This window comes from Microchirus variegatus (assembly GCF_963457635.1).
Source record: "Microchirus variegatus genome assembly, chromosome: 8".
NCBI classification, from domain to species: domain Eukaryota; kingdom Metazoa; phylum Chordata; class Actinopteri; order Pleuronectiformes; family Soleidae; genus Microchirus; species Microchirus variegatus.
The window spans coordinates 24,782,824-24,798,298 of record NC_139809.1 but is presented as its reverse complement, the minus strand read 5'-3'; positions in this window follow the sequence as shown (position 1 = coordinate 24,798,298).

Here is a 15,475-nt window from a genome sequence, read left to right as displayed (position 1 = left end):
CATGTACAAAGGGGGAAATAGCACTGTAATTCCACAGTTGATTTAGTTGTCAGCCACTGGAAAGAATGTGTGCCCCCATTACCACCAGGGAAATAGGCTAATGTAGACATTGTGCCGGGGACGTGTGTGTATGCTCACTTTACTTTCTTTGGCTCTGAGTTCTACTTTCATGTGTTTTGTCTAACCCGCAGAAACATTTAGCCCAATAATAGAAGCACAAAAGGGGACAACAATATATCCCTTCTTCCCCTCCAGCTACTTCAGAGCTCAGCAGAGGCTTGTCGATAGTAAGTGACCCAAACTTGCACTCTCACAGGGTGAAGGATAATTCAGTCAGTGTTGTCACTCAGCTGCAGTCCCTCTTCAGCTCTCCCCTCTGGTGCTGCCACAGACGGGGAAGAACAAAGGAGATAGAGCAGTAACAGTTTAAGGCTTGACCAGGATGGTGGATGTTCTTCATCGACCGCGGCCCTTAGGAGTAGACTGTAACTGGAGCCTCTGTCAAACCCAATCAGATATCTGTGAAATGACAGAGGCAGTGATTTAAACGGGCTCTGATTTTATTAGTTTAAAAAAAATTTTTTTTTAAAAATGACATCATCAGATGACTGAATGGTTGAGACTAAATTGTGAGCAACAATAGGTCCATTTAGCTAAATCGTTGATTCTGGGGGTCATTCAAGGGACATCGGGGAGAGTGATGATATAATATAACGCACCACTTCCCTTACATGTCGACAGGGCAGACAATTAAAGGTTTGTTCTCACAAGAAATGTCTTCCATTCCTGGGGGGGTGGAGGAGGGGACGTGAAAATAATCCCTCTTGAGACTTACTGGACAATGTAACATGTTTATAGACACATGTCGATAAAAAGCACACACATGCACCCGCAGATGCACACGATCGCTGTGTTTGTGTTGTACTGTGACGCACAACAAATGCACGCAATTCACAGGCTCATAAATGCAACAACAGATATACAATAAATTTTGTCGTTCTTATTTTGTGAAGAACGGAAACAGATGTACAATACAGGGAAGCTCCATGCTATATGCATGCTGCAGGCAGCCACAGGTTAATGTTTAAGGCAAACACACCACTTAAAGGGTTTTACAGCTCACTTTAACAATTCCCATGTTCTCCCTGTGGTCTACTACAGTTCAGTCAATATTTACAACACAAACAGCTGCCGTCTAAATCTCAGTTTCTGACCTTTCATGTTATCCTGACAGTCAGTGTACAAGCCAACAAGTTGTTCACTACAACGAAAAGGAAAGAAAGCTTTTGAAACACAAATGGCTGACTGGTTTTCTGAGAGTCGTGGCGAGTTTTTACACCCAGTGAACTTTGTGTTTAGAGGAAAATCAATACTGCCTTCATATTTGTTCACGATTCACAGGTTAAAAATGCTGACAGAAAACTAGCGAAGCACAACGACTGATAACAAGGAAGCAGCTAAGCCAGCTAGCTTTATGTTGTAATATTTTGGTTTTGGGTTCTGGGTTAGTTCTGACCATTTTGACCCAAGTGCTATGTAAAAAAAACAGAATAACGAGATAAAGGAAACCCAAAGCAAAACCATTTAGACACTAAGACACAATTAAGTGCAAAAAACAAACTTAAAGGTGAAGTAAGTAGTTTATAGTGCCATCTAGAGGAGAGGCTGAAATTTACAACAAAGAACTGCTCCTCTGCTCACCCCCTCCCTTCCCTGAGTGCTACAGTGTCCACAGCCAGTCAAATGTCGTCCTCATCGTCTTTCTCCGTGTCAGCAGATGAGGTTCGTGAGGAGAGGGAGAGGGCAAGCTACCGCGGCCGTGAGGAGAAAGCGGAGAGAGTGGAGGCGGGACTTCCGCTACAAGTAAAGCGACGCTTGATTTGTTCTCTCGCGTTTGTCTATACAGGCTCCGGTAGAAACATGGCGTCTCGCTGCTAACAGTGGCAATGCAACCGCGGCCCGTGACCATGTTATTTTACATGACTTTTTGAAACACTACGAAACTGAAACAAAAAATATTATACAGTGACTAGACAAGGCAGGAGCACATAATATGTATAAAAAAGTGGATTTTGGGTTATACAAACCCATAAATACTATTTAAGTAAACTCAAATTCATAAAATGCACTTAAATGATGTACAATAAACAGAGGTGGAAAGTAATGAAATACATTTACTCAAGTTACTGTATTGAATACTTTTTTTGTGTATTTCGTATATTTTAAGTACAATTTAAAATCAGGATTTTGTATTTTACTTGAGTACGTATTGACTCAAGTATTGTACTTAGTTACTTTATAAATCCTATCCATTACAATATTTTAGTACTTTTTCCACCTTCTACTATAAGAGACAACATCTTTCCTTGAACCACACTTGCAGTCACTCTGCTGGCACACCGTGTGTATGATTCACCCAAGCCTTTAAAATGTTTAGTTTTTTTGTGTGTTGCTGTTGGTTTCTTGTGAGTTGTGGGGAAAAAGACAGACTTTTATTCATGTTCCACCCAGGTTTCCTGGTGTGATTGTGATTTAACACTCAAATCCTGAAAAGAAAATATTTTTTTCCACTAGACCTTTGTAACCTAAATAAACAATTTTCTTGTCACCAGAAACCCCTTAGTTAGAACAATAACAAAAGACAGAGTTTGGTGATGTTTAAAAAAATAGAGAGATTATGAGTATTGTTGTCTTCACAAAATAGCCATCACTGAAATCAGCTTTCTCCAGTGAGGCCTGCTCTCGAAAACAAACAGATCCAGTGAAAACCGGTAACCAGTTTCTTTGTTTCCTCATTTTGAGAATGGCAGTTATTATTGTGACCCTCTGCCTCTCTTCTATAAGCTTCTGTTACTGTACAATTTCTGCTATTTTATATATACATCTATGATTGATATGTTTCTCATCTCGTCTTCTACCACTTTATCCTCCACATGAGGTTTACAGGGGTCGTGTTGCTAATCCCAGCTGACATTAGTAGACGAAAGGCGTGGTACGCCCTGGACAGATCGCCAGTCCATCACAGGGCCACATATAGAGACAAAAAAAACCCATTCTCACACTCAGACCTAAATAAATAATGCGTCTCAGACGCCGCGTCTGTCTGAGCTCCACACCGACAGGATCAAGCAACTTGATCAGTTGCCTTATTGTATCTTGTGATACAACAAACCCTCTCTGGATCGCACGCAGTTGCAACCATCAGTACCCCTGCATCTGCCCCGTTCCAGCTATTTCATTTTGTATGAATGCGGCCACCTCCTCCAAGTTTGTATGGTTTATCCTCCTGAACAAACCAAGTTTCCGACACAGTCTCTTCAGCGTCCTAATACTTATCACCACACCGTGTTTATGAGTCAAAAGAGAGAGAATTTCCTTATTATTATAGCCGATTCTGAAGTACTGCTCAATCGACGCGTCTGTAGAGGCAGCCATGGCCAATTAATTTATTTTTGTGCCTGTTTTTTGTTTTTTTGTGCCGGATTTTATTTTGCCTGACTTTTTTTTTTTTTTTGCCATATTTCTTTTTTTTTTGTGACCGTTTTTAAAAAAAAAAATCTTTAAAGAATGACTTCTTCTTATTGACAGACACACTACTACATGCAGCAAGTCCTAGACAAAAACTGACGATGTGTACTGTGTGTGTACATGAGGTGTTCAAAGCACTTCAGCGAAGGTGCTACAGGTTTTCAAAGCAGCCCAGTGTCAGGTGACAAGGCATCACGCCGCCTCAGACAGAAATGGCCCAGTAATGTCTCTACCGATGAACCACATGCCACAGCTTTTGTCTCTCCATCACATCAGAGTCCAAACAGCAGCCTGCTGCTTGTCACTGTCTGTTAATGTGTCGCCATGTAAACACCTGCCTTAACCACATCAATACTTCACTCCCATGTCGCATGTTCCCTTTGCTGCTTTGTTTCAGCTCTGATTCTGGTCCTGATCAGCATTAAAAAGTAACAGAGACTCTTTGGTGTCTAATCCAACAAATAATTATCTGTGGAGCGTTATTTAGTTCCAAGTATCAAAATACATAGTGGATTTAAAGGAAAGTATTTTAGATCCTGTTTGTCCTACCTGTCTTTTGTGTCTTAAGTTTTGCCCTTTTTTTGTTATTGGGTTGCAGTTCAGTTTCTTTTATTTTATATTCAATTATTTTAATAATCACCCAATCTTTTCCAAGTGGTTTAGAGAGTCTTCTGATTATAGTTTAGAGTTGGCCTGATTGTTTAACTGCTAATGTTTCTTGCCTCATTGAGTTTCATTGTAGCAATGTTGGTGTGTACTAAGATCTCAGCAGTTATCTACTCGTAAACAAAGTCATAGACATAATGAGCAGAACTATGGAAAATAAGACTCAAATGTCGATTAACCAGTATTATACAATGAGGACAATCCATGGACAGAATGTAAATATTTGGCATACTTTGTCTGCACGTCCAGTAAAGTCAAGCCAATTCAGAAGTGCTGAAAAATGTAGTATCTTGAATGGCCAATAGGGGGCAACTCCTGGTTGTAAAATGTTGGGTTTTATGTAAGGCCATTTTATCATTATTATTTATTCTCCCAATTGGATTAAAATAGACAATAAATCAGGATATGTTTTAGAGCATAGCTATAGAGTGACAGGGGATGTCAGGATAAGATATTACTACTTGCCACCATTCTCTTCTGGTTTAAAAACAAAAAGAAAGAAAGAAAGAAAGAAAGAAAGAAAGAAAGAAAGAAAGAAAGAAAGAAAGAAAGAAAGAAAGAAAGAAAGAAAGAAAGAAAGAAAGAAAGAAAGAAAGAAAAAAGAAGATGGCACTGGAGGACATAATACTGCAAATCCCGAGCCTTCAAAATGGCAGGTCACAATCCAGTGGTTGATGTCATAGTGGGTTTCCACTCCGGATAGTCATATATGGGTGGTGGTTCTGTAAATCATAAACTTGATTTAATGTGTTTATTTGAACACTCAAACCGCAGCCATAGCCTGTGTCAGAACATGACTAAATATGGTCCTGATCCATGACTCACGTCAGTCTGTAATTGTCACTGGCTTTTTTCTTTATGTAGTATATTTGACTTTAAATAAAAGAATGGTTGAATAGAATTGAAATGATTGTATTGTAACAATGTGTTCTCCTTTCCGTCTTCACAGTATTCTGCCTAATCCTTTTTTCCACAGTCTGAAAAAAAAAAAAGGCATTTCATTCTGTGGCCTAAGGGACATGAATAAATGTTGATACAGAGGCTGTTTCATAAACTCCTAACGCTGTAATCACTCTATGACAGATGTACGCCTTTTATATACTCACACACACACACACACATTTAACCCCTTCTTTCTTTTGACTCACTGCCTATATCAGCATAATGACCGCAGACTGATCCAGCCCACAGGGGCTAAGAGTTGGAGCAACATTGAATTCTGAATAAACAATAAATGACATATGAAGAGGGCCTGAATGTGTGTGTGTGTGTGTGTGTGTGTGTGTGTGTGTGTGTGTGTGTGTGTGTGTGTGTGTGTGTGTGTGTGTGTGTGTGTGTGTGTGTGTGTGTGTGTGTGTGTGTGTGTGTGTGTGTGTGTGTGTGTGTGAGTGAGTGTGTGAGTGTGTGTGTGTGAGAGAGTGTGAGGGAGAGACACCCAATGTAAAGGGATACTCAGTCGACAGACACACACCACGGCTGCACTGATTTGAAAACAAGCCTGCCTTTGATTACAAGATGGATGTGATTCAACAAATTCCACAGTATTGTTTCGCTTTTCACATGAAGTTCAGGATAGTCTGTTGATTTCTTTACACCTTTTTGCAAACCTCAGAATCTCTGCTTATGCAGTTGTTTTTTTTGTTTGTTTTTATGAAATGAATGACATCTGACCAAATGCAGAACAATAGCTCGCAATCTAACCTTTTGTCCCTTACTAAGTGGCAGCATCCTGGTATAGATTCTGCGACGATGAAGCATGAATAGTAATTGTTTACCTGCAGTTGGTACAATGTCAACAGACTAATCCATCACATGGACCCTGTCCACTTATTTATAGACAAGGGGAATAAATCAAGTGAGTGGATGAAAGTTGAAAAGACAAACACAAGGACACAAATGGGAGCCCCATGCATAATCCTTTAAACATTTTTAATCAAGATGTCAGCAACAGGAAAGATGAATGAAGCATTCATCTATTTGTAATTAAACGTGTACATCATCATAATGTAGAAATAATATGATAAACAGCCTGACGGTAATATGCTGTTACGTTGCAGTGAATGATTTGAGCGTCATCACAGCTTGAGGTTGGTATCGTAATCCTGAAGTAAAATGATTTGCACTATATTGTCATTATGGGTTTACATTGTAAAACCTGGTGCTGAGAGATATAAACTACTGTATATCTTCATTTAGAGACTGTATCATTCAGGGGCTTTATTGGAAATTAACTTTCCAATAAAGCCTGAAGAATCTGTTCTGAACGGGACAGACAGTTAAAATATGAATATGAAATACCACTGTAACTCTTCAGGACATCAAATTAGAAACTCTGCTGTATGTTGTCGGTGTCTGTGCGAGTTCTTTTCAACTGCAGATATGAATTAGCACGCTTTACAGTACCAGGTGACTGATGCAGACCAATCAGCACTTCACGGGAAGAAAGTGACGTAAAACCTTCCCAAGCAGGATATGACTCTCCTCTGGAAAATCTCTTTGCAGTCATTTCACTACACATGGACCAGACAGCTCTCTGTCATAGAATTCCCCTTCATTTGTCTTTACAGATGAAAGTAATGCCACGACGTGTGTCCTTACAAGAAAAACATTTTTTTTTTTTTTTTCTTCAAAACTAGCATTATTTCAAAACCTTCACAGAAATGCTCTGTGTCACCCTTTTTTGTCTCATCAGCTCATGTGTTCTTTCCTGTGTGGTTTTCAAAGTAAGGGAACACATGATACACAACACCTAAGACAATATATGATGATCGTTGGAACATACATGTAAATGTAAGGATGTTAAAAAAAAAAAACAATGTTAATATCCACCACTGTGAGACATTGCTAATGTGAGCATCTACCTGCTCAGAAGAAGAAGAAAAAAATCATTTCAATGTCACTGGATTTGCCTGTGCATTAGGATCGGGGCGGGGAATGGGTGGGGACTGAGATTACAGTGAATGTCACCCTACCTCCTCTCTCAATCATCCACTTTCAATCCATCGCCGTCCTACGGCTTGCGAGACAGCTCAGCGATGATGCCAGTAAAATGGGATCAATAGCATAGGGAAAAACGGACCAGACAATCTCTTACCCCCTTGAACTTCTGTACCCGTGATTGATTTGTCCCCTGCCACAGCAGAGGAGACGCTGGAGACAAGAAACATGTGTGTGGCCACACATATGTTTGAATGTGTGTGTGTGTGTGTGTACACCTGCCTATGTGTGTTGAAAGCATGTTTTTGTTAAAGTGCTGCGTCTGTGTGTGTGTGTGTGTGTGTGTGTGTGTGTGTGTGTGTGTGTGTGTGTGTGTGTGTGTGTGTGTGTGTGTGTGTGTGTGTGTGTGTGTGTGTGTGTGTGTGTGTGTGTGCTTGTGCCCTGTGATTGATGAGCTGAAGTGCACACACATCATCAGCAAGGCATTTGCGAGGTGTGTGAGTCAGGAGCTGTCATCCCCCTCAGTCTCCCCAAGCAGAGGCCTCTGCAGCTGATTTATAGTAAATCATTAAAATCTGCTTATTATTGCAGCAGCTCATCACCCTCCCCCTTCCTCAGTCCCCATAACCAACCACACCTCCCACCCCCACCAACAAAAAAAACAACTTCAACACCACTGCAGAGTCACACACAGTGAATATGGTCTGACCGTCACTAACTTATACACACGAAAAGTGATGGTCAGCAGGTTCGGGTGCATTAAATCCATTTTTGACATGTGTTTGAAAATAAATACCCCAGATGTCTTGTTTCATAAACATTGGCTGAAGAAGCCAATGAAAGAATCTGGCCATGTTCCTAAACAACAGCTGGAGCAGAGTCGGCTTATCTATCCACAAATAATAAAAAATAAAACCAGGGGGGAAAGGGAGGGACAAAGGGGGGGTGGGGTGAATATACTGGGCACTCGTGCTCACATGTGCATAAAACGCCAGCCAACACACACACACACACATGGAGAGAGAGAAAAAGACACATACACACCTGCACACTTCTACTGTCTTCCATCTATGAAACTGAAAATGTGATGTGACTTGAACAATGACAGGTGTGTTTGTCAAGGATGTGGCTGTCACTTCAAATCAATGGATGGGAGCATCTTCCCAGGGAGACTTTCCACTTCTGAGGATCTGACTGGTTACACTGCGCTTCAGTGCAGGTTGGAGAACAGTAAGTTGTCACAGTGGCATTCAGGGGAGGCCTGTTTGGATGTCATTGGATCAAGAGGAGAATAAATATTCGAGAGACGCTAATATTTTGCTTTTATTTCGTAACAAAACCGTATATAGGTTCCAGTGGCCATTACACAGTGACTCATGTTGTAGCATCTATCCATCTGACGATCGTTAGCATGAACAAATCCGAGAATCACTAGAGGCGCAGTATTAAAGCAAATTGTGTAGGTCACAGAATAAAATGATGGTAATCATTTGCACTGAATACCTCAAGTGAGAATCACAGCTTGTCTATTGTCGTTTTGCGGTGTGTGGTTTGTCAAATGCTTTTCAATTACAGCCTTTTACTTGAGGCACTATCACATGCCCATGAAGTGATTTTAATGGAGTTTGCTGCAATTGTTTGTTATGCAAGACAGGCCTTTTCAGCAGAGAGCATGGAGGGGGGAGAGAGAGAGAGGCAGAGGGAGAAGAGAGAGAAACACAAATGAACTTCGGGTGACAACACGACACGAGCGGATGAGCAGGGGAGTAGCTGTAGGCTTAAAACTAGTCACTTCCTGTCACTCCTGTTTAACTGAACAAGTGTATTGTACAATATGAGGGAGGGTTACTCTCCTACATGTTCGCTTAAAACTCAAAACATGGGTGCTGATTTGGCAGATACAGCATTCTGGGGGCTGACGGCTGTCTCAATACACCAAGTCGGTCAGTCCTGTTCCACTTTACTCCTCCAACTCTCCCTCCCTACCTCTTGCTTTTCCCTCCTTCCCTGACACATACAGCGTAACAACCTCCTCTCCATTCCATCTCTAAAGCTCCTGGATAGTCGGAGCACAGGTGCAGGACTGCAGGGCTGGAGCCCACAGGCCCTGGATGCTGAAACGGGAGAGGCAAGCCGGCGCACATGCAGAATTACAACGCCTCCATTTCTCACACTGACATAATCCCCATGTTTTATTTGTCCCCTTGTAATTCTTTTTATATCTTGGGCTTATGTTCTTTGGCATCCACTCAATCCCAGCCTCGGGACACAAGGCTCTACCCGGCCCATATGTGTGCCTTGCTCCAGTTAATGCATATTAGTTCCTTTGTAGCTGTGACTAAACTGGCCCGTCTCAGCGGAGAGATGTGTCGGCTTTGACTGACAGGCCATGTCTGGATCCTGTGCTTTGAGTCTCACGCAGACTTGTCAAACACAGACTCTGTCAAAGCATCCCTCACTCTGCTGTCAAGCACAGGAGCCAGAGAGAGCTGCAGAGGGTTCACGGCTCTGACCACATGTCTCTCAGCCACCTAAGACTCTGTAAGTGTGTGTGTGTGTGTGTGTGTGTGTGTGTGTGTGTGTGTGTGTGTGTGTGCGTGCGTGCGTGCGTGCGTGCGTGCGTGCGTGCGTGCGTGTGTGTGTGTGTCTGTGAGGTATAGAGGCTGAATATCATCTCACACTCACCTGTTCCACCATGTTACTTTCAACAAAATGAAATCTCAGAAGCATGTTCCTGGCATGTCTCCTCTTATCCTCCATAGAGGAAATCTTAGGGGGAAAAGTGGGTAAAACATTTTTCATGCTTGCATTTTGGCAAGATTGCCTTGGAGAAAAAAAAGTAGGGAGGGATGGAGGATGGAGAGGGGGGGGAGTTGTATGCCCTGATCAGATCAGTCACTAAAATTACATTGGGAATGCTTTTCAAAAAACAGCTTCATATTAGGATTTCAGCACAGTGTTGATGTATGTTGTCGGCAGAGAAAATCTGTTAAGTCTGTGCCATGTGATGCCAACAGTCTTAAATATTGTTTTCACAACTGTGCAAGCTAATTACCTTTAATTTTTCATCTGTGCTCCGAGGGTTGTAAGAGACTGTGATTAGTGATTCATTACTTCTCATTACCTGGCCTGTCAAACTGTTTCCTTTACTTATTCAGGCTGATTAGCTGTACATGGCCCGCCTCTCACTGAGAGACTGAGAAAGAGACCTCAGACACGATCTGCAGATAAGGAACTGTAAATACTAATGATGATGGGACGGATAACGATTAGAGGATGGGCACAAAAAGGAAAAGTCTAAGGTAAACAGAAGATTAAGATTAAGATCAAAAATGTGGTCTCTGTATACTCATTCTTTCATTGTCCGTCCATCCATCCATCCATTTTCTTCCGCTTATCCGGGGCCGGGTCGCGGGGGCAGCAGTCTAAGAAGGGATGCCCAGACCTCCCTCTCGCAGGACACTTCCTCCAGCTCCTCCGGGTGGACCCCAAGGCGTTCCCAGGCCAGCCGAGCGACGTAGTCACTCCAGCGTGGGTCTTCCTCTGGGTCTCCTCCCGGTGGGACATGCCTGGAACACCTCCCGAGGGAGGCGTCCAGGGGGCATCCGATACAGATGCCCGAGCCACCTCAGCTGGGAGCGCTCTAAGGGAGCGCTCCGCCACCCTGCGGAGAAAACTAATTTCAGCCGCTTGTATCCGGGATCTTGTTCTTTCGGTCATAACCCAATTCTTTCATTGTCTACTGCTTTATCCTCCACATGAGGGTCAGAAGTCACTGTAGTCAATCCCAGCTGACACAGCTTGAAAGGCGAGGTACAACCTGGACAGATCGCTTGTCCGTCGCAGGGCAAACGCACAGAGACAAACAACCATTAACTCTGACATTCACACCTACGGTCAATTTAGAGTGTCCAGTTAACCTCTGCATGTTTTCTGTACCCGGAGAAAACATCCACACACACACACACAAGGAGAAAGGGGCTTTTTGCTGTAAGACAACAGTGCTATCCACTACCCTGCCATGTCGCCCATTGTTATTATTTCACTTATGCTTAATTAAAAAGAATGTAATTCTGATCTGAGGTCATAGGATGAACGCCAAGCTAACAGTCTGAGACGACGTGTCTGCTTTTTCTCCAGAGAAGTGTTATTTATAGGTGTCTGAAAATGAGGATTGATTTACTGCAGGTAAACAGGCCGTCATTCACAGCAAAAAGGTCAAGGTGAGCCACAGCTTAGGTGGATAAAATACAGGAGATTGGCTTCTCTGTATTTCACTCCTCTGTCAAGCCAATCAGGCTGTGGAGACATGACAGAACTTACTAACACAGAGGCTGCGCTCTTTCGATAACCAGTCCGTAAAACAGGGCTGTTCGCTCGAAAGATGAGTGCTAACAAAAGCAGCCAAAAGTGCTTGTATGACACTGACAACAGTGCAAGACATTAACTAAAACATTCATCACCATTAGGAGTAATAAACAAACTTCCCCAGCATTAATTAAAAGGGCCCCGCTTTAAGGAAAACTGTGCTTAATTAGGAGGTTTGACAGGATGAGGCCTTGGGGATGATCTGTATCCAGAGGGCTGTTGGAAGGGCACAAGTGACAGAATCTCGACAAAGCTGTGAGCCTACAGAGCAGTTCCTCCTCCGGCACCTCAAAACTCTGTGCCCTTGGTCATCTCCCAAGATGGTCTGGCCTGGCCTGATCTGGCTCGGAATGTCTGTGGAAGAGTATTGACAGGTATGACAGTCCTCCGATTAGCCAGTCAGCTAGAAGCGCAGACCTTGTCACCTGTCAGGTACAAAGATGAAGGCTGAGTGAATAAAAGAGGAGGAGAAGGAAGAGGAGGAGGAGGGGTGAAACAGGAGGAAGAGAGCAGAAGAGAAACTTGAGAAAGGAGAAAGGAGTGGTGACATTGGCGTTCAGCTGGTACACAAGCAGCAAAAAAAAAAAACGTGTGTCAGGCCAGAGTCACCTGCTGAAGTGTTTGTGAAGCACTCCATTACAAAAAGTAGAGGGTTTGAGGATGACAAATGTGTACCCAAAGAATCTGTGATTGGATCTGGGATTAAGGGGGTGCCATGTCTCTGATGGGAAACAGGCAGACGGAGAGTGTGGGGGGGGGGGGGGGAGAAAAAAGAGATAGGTGGCAGGGAAAGAAGGATTGAAGTTGGACGGTGTAAACGAATGTCAGAGTGCCCTGGCAGGGAGACGGAGTGGCAGAGTGGGTGGGCTTTGACAGACACATCTCACACAGGCTGACAGCTCCGTCAATAGCCCCGGGATGGCCGCCCTGATTGACAGCTAGCAGGTGGCGCATGAATGGAGTTGTCAGGCCGACTGTCAGTCAAAGTCACATCGATGCGGCTACCAGGCCGTGGCTGAACAGGCACACAGCTGCCAAGGTTGATTTCCGGGCACACAGGCACACTACTGGCACAGGCAGCTCAGATCATGTTAAAATGACCATACATGGCTATTGTAGCATACAATAGTTGTGTTGATAGGGCTTATTTTACATTAGTGGGCAAATCTGGTAGACACACATGCGGGGAGTTCCACTCAATTAAAAAAGTAGGGGGGAAAAAGGGATTTGAATGTACTATCAATGAATCTCAGCAGTTTTCCATTTCCTTGGTTCCCCTTAATTGAGCATTGTTCCAGCATGAGGGCATGAAGCATAGGAGTTAATGGGCAATAATTATATGTGAGAGAGGCTTTCTCCCTAGAGTGGAATATAGAACAAATGGAAGCTCCGATGTGCAACATTCTACTTCATTACATCTGCTGCGATTAAAGCCTGAACATCTGGCACCATATCCTGACAGATAGACAAGACTTCTGGACTGGAAGGGAAATTGAGTGATATTTACAAAAATGTAACACAGGGTATTTACTGGATGAAAGAACAAGTGCTTTAGGCTGGCACGGTACATTCTGCCTATTAGACAAGTGTTGAACTGATAGATGCATGTAAACACAAGTAAATCGTTTGGACACTTCTGACAAAATGAACGTCACTAAATACCCCTCTACACTTTCACATCACAATGGACTTTATTATTATAGGCAGCTTCTTTTGCTACAGATAAATACGTACTGTGGCTCTTCAAGTAAACACTGGAATGTACATCAAGATTGGTTAACATTTTTTTTTTTTTTTTTTTAAACAGTCTCAATCATCCTAACCTTTCTGAGGTGAAGCTAACAATAACCTTAACTGTCTGTATCTGCAGTTGCCATGACAACATCAAGTTCCACAGAGTGATGTCATTCCAATCTGGTCTCTCCCTGATGCGTGTTTGTCTCCTGTGATGCTCAGGGGCAATCTGGAGGGCGCGTGTGAGCGTCGCAGGCGACGGTCAGGGTAGAGGCTGTTGTCAAAGGGCTTGCGGTGGACACAGAGGACGTGGGTCTTCAGGTTGCCCTTCTGGGAAGCGCTGTACGGGCAGTATCTGCACTGGAATGGCTTTCGAGCTGCAAAAGAAAAGAGGCAGATGGAGAAAACACATTAATTTAGGTGCAGTTTGTGGTCATTTAACCTTGTCAGAGTCTGAAACAACCACCTGGTGTGTGCCAAATATATTGATAACAATAATAACCAACTTAGAGTGGAGGATTTTTAAAATGATACATTTCACAGTTTGTGCTGTTTACCTGCTCTCGGGGGTTTAATCCAAGCTGAACACAACAAGGAAATAAATACCTCTAGTCAAAACTTTTTAGAATGTTTCCCAGAGTGGGTTACTGATTATGAAACAATTATCTGAAAATGAAGTGGATGAGATTGACTTCAGTGGAAAATGCGCGTTTATAATTTAACATTTTGAATTCTTGGCACGTTTTTTTTTTCCCCAGTATTCTGGACCAGATGTTAGAAGGTGAGAAGTAACATGTTGACATTTCTGAAATGCCGGAGGAGAGAAAAATCATCCTGCACAGTGAGCATTAAAAACATATTTAATAGTCATAATGTTCAAAAGTCACTGTCATTTTGCAGACGCAAATGTTTTTGTTTAAGGTAAAAAGTGGTCTAAACTGTGACACCGGTTTAGCTTCTTAATAACAATTTACACTTTCGAGCAGAGCAGCTTAACCAAAACATTGTGACATGGGCTGACAGGTTTTTTTTTTTTTTTTTGTGGGGGGGGGGGGTTTAGAAAGAAAAAAGAAGCAAGTTCTAGTTTGTAACTCATTTCCTGCTCTCTCTCTCTCTCACTCACACACACACACACAAACACACACAAGTGTTGAGATGAGGAATGACAGACGTCTGCAGCTGGGAGGCAAAGCATGCCAAAACTTCCTGTCTGTCCCCTTCCTCAGCGCCCACCACATAACTCCACTACAAGTAATGTGAAACAACACGGCGCAGGCACTCAGCTTACCTTTCAGACACAAAGAACAAAGCCTACTGTTAATCGCTTCCAGAAGTTTATCTGACCTCAATAAAAAAATCGGCATGACACCAAAGCCGCAAGATCAAAACAAACTTGTCTACCTCTCCACCTCGACAGCGACATGTCCTTGTTCACTTCTTTGTGCTATTTCTGAGATGTTAGCTCACAGAACAACTTTCTCTTCCCCCCACCTTCTGTCTAACACTTCAACGTGTTTTTCTGTGATTCATGGTTACAGTAAACCATTATATGCTGATGTCATTTGACATCACTTCCCAAAAACTGAGGGTTGTCTCAGCCTTTTCACCCCCACCCTCGCCTCTTCCTCTCTATCATGCTCCTCATCAGGTTCTCAGACAGCTGCACACAGCTGAACACTCACTTTCGCATCTACATAAAAAAGGTGTTTTTGGGGGGGAAAGTGGGAAAATTCACAGAAGGTGCAGGCAATAAAAGGTAATGCTCCATCTGCCCATGTATAATAACCTGATGGCGGTAAAGGACACACACACACACACACACATACACACACACACTAGACAGAGAGAGGATGAGGCCTGACACATCTGAATATCATCAGGATGGCAATGAGTGTGTGTGTGTACACTATTTGTTTCCTTTTCAGGATCTCTTCTAGTATAAACACTGACTTTGTCAGGACCAGTAGTCCTCATTGAGACCAGAATCTGGTCCTAATGAGGCAGAACCTCATTTCTGAAGTGCTAGTTACTTTCAGGGCTCAGATATAAATTGCAGTTAGGTTGTATTAACTGGTTATGATGAAGGTTGAGGATAACGCTTTGTTTAGGCAATCCAAATGTATAGAAGTCACTGCAGTGTCCTAACAAGAATAGCAGTGTAAACACTGTGTGTGTTTGTATGAGACAGAGAAAGAGGGAGAGAGCAATAAATCGTGTGAAGGAGTGCAGAAACTATTTTAAA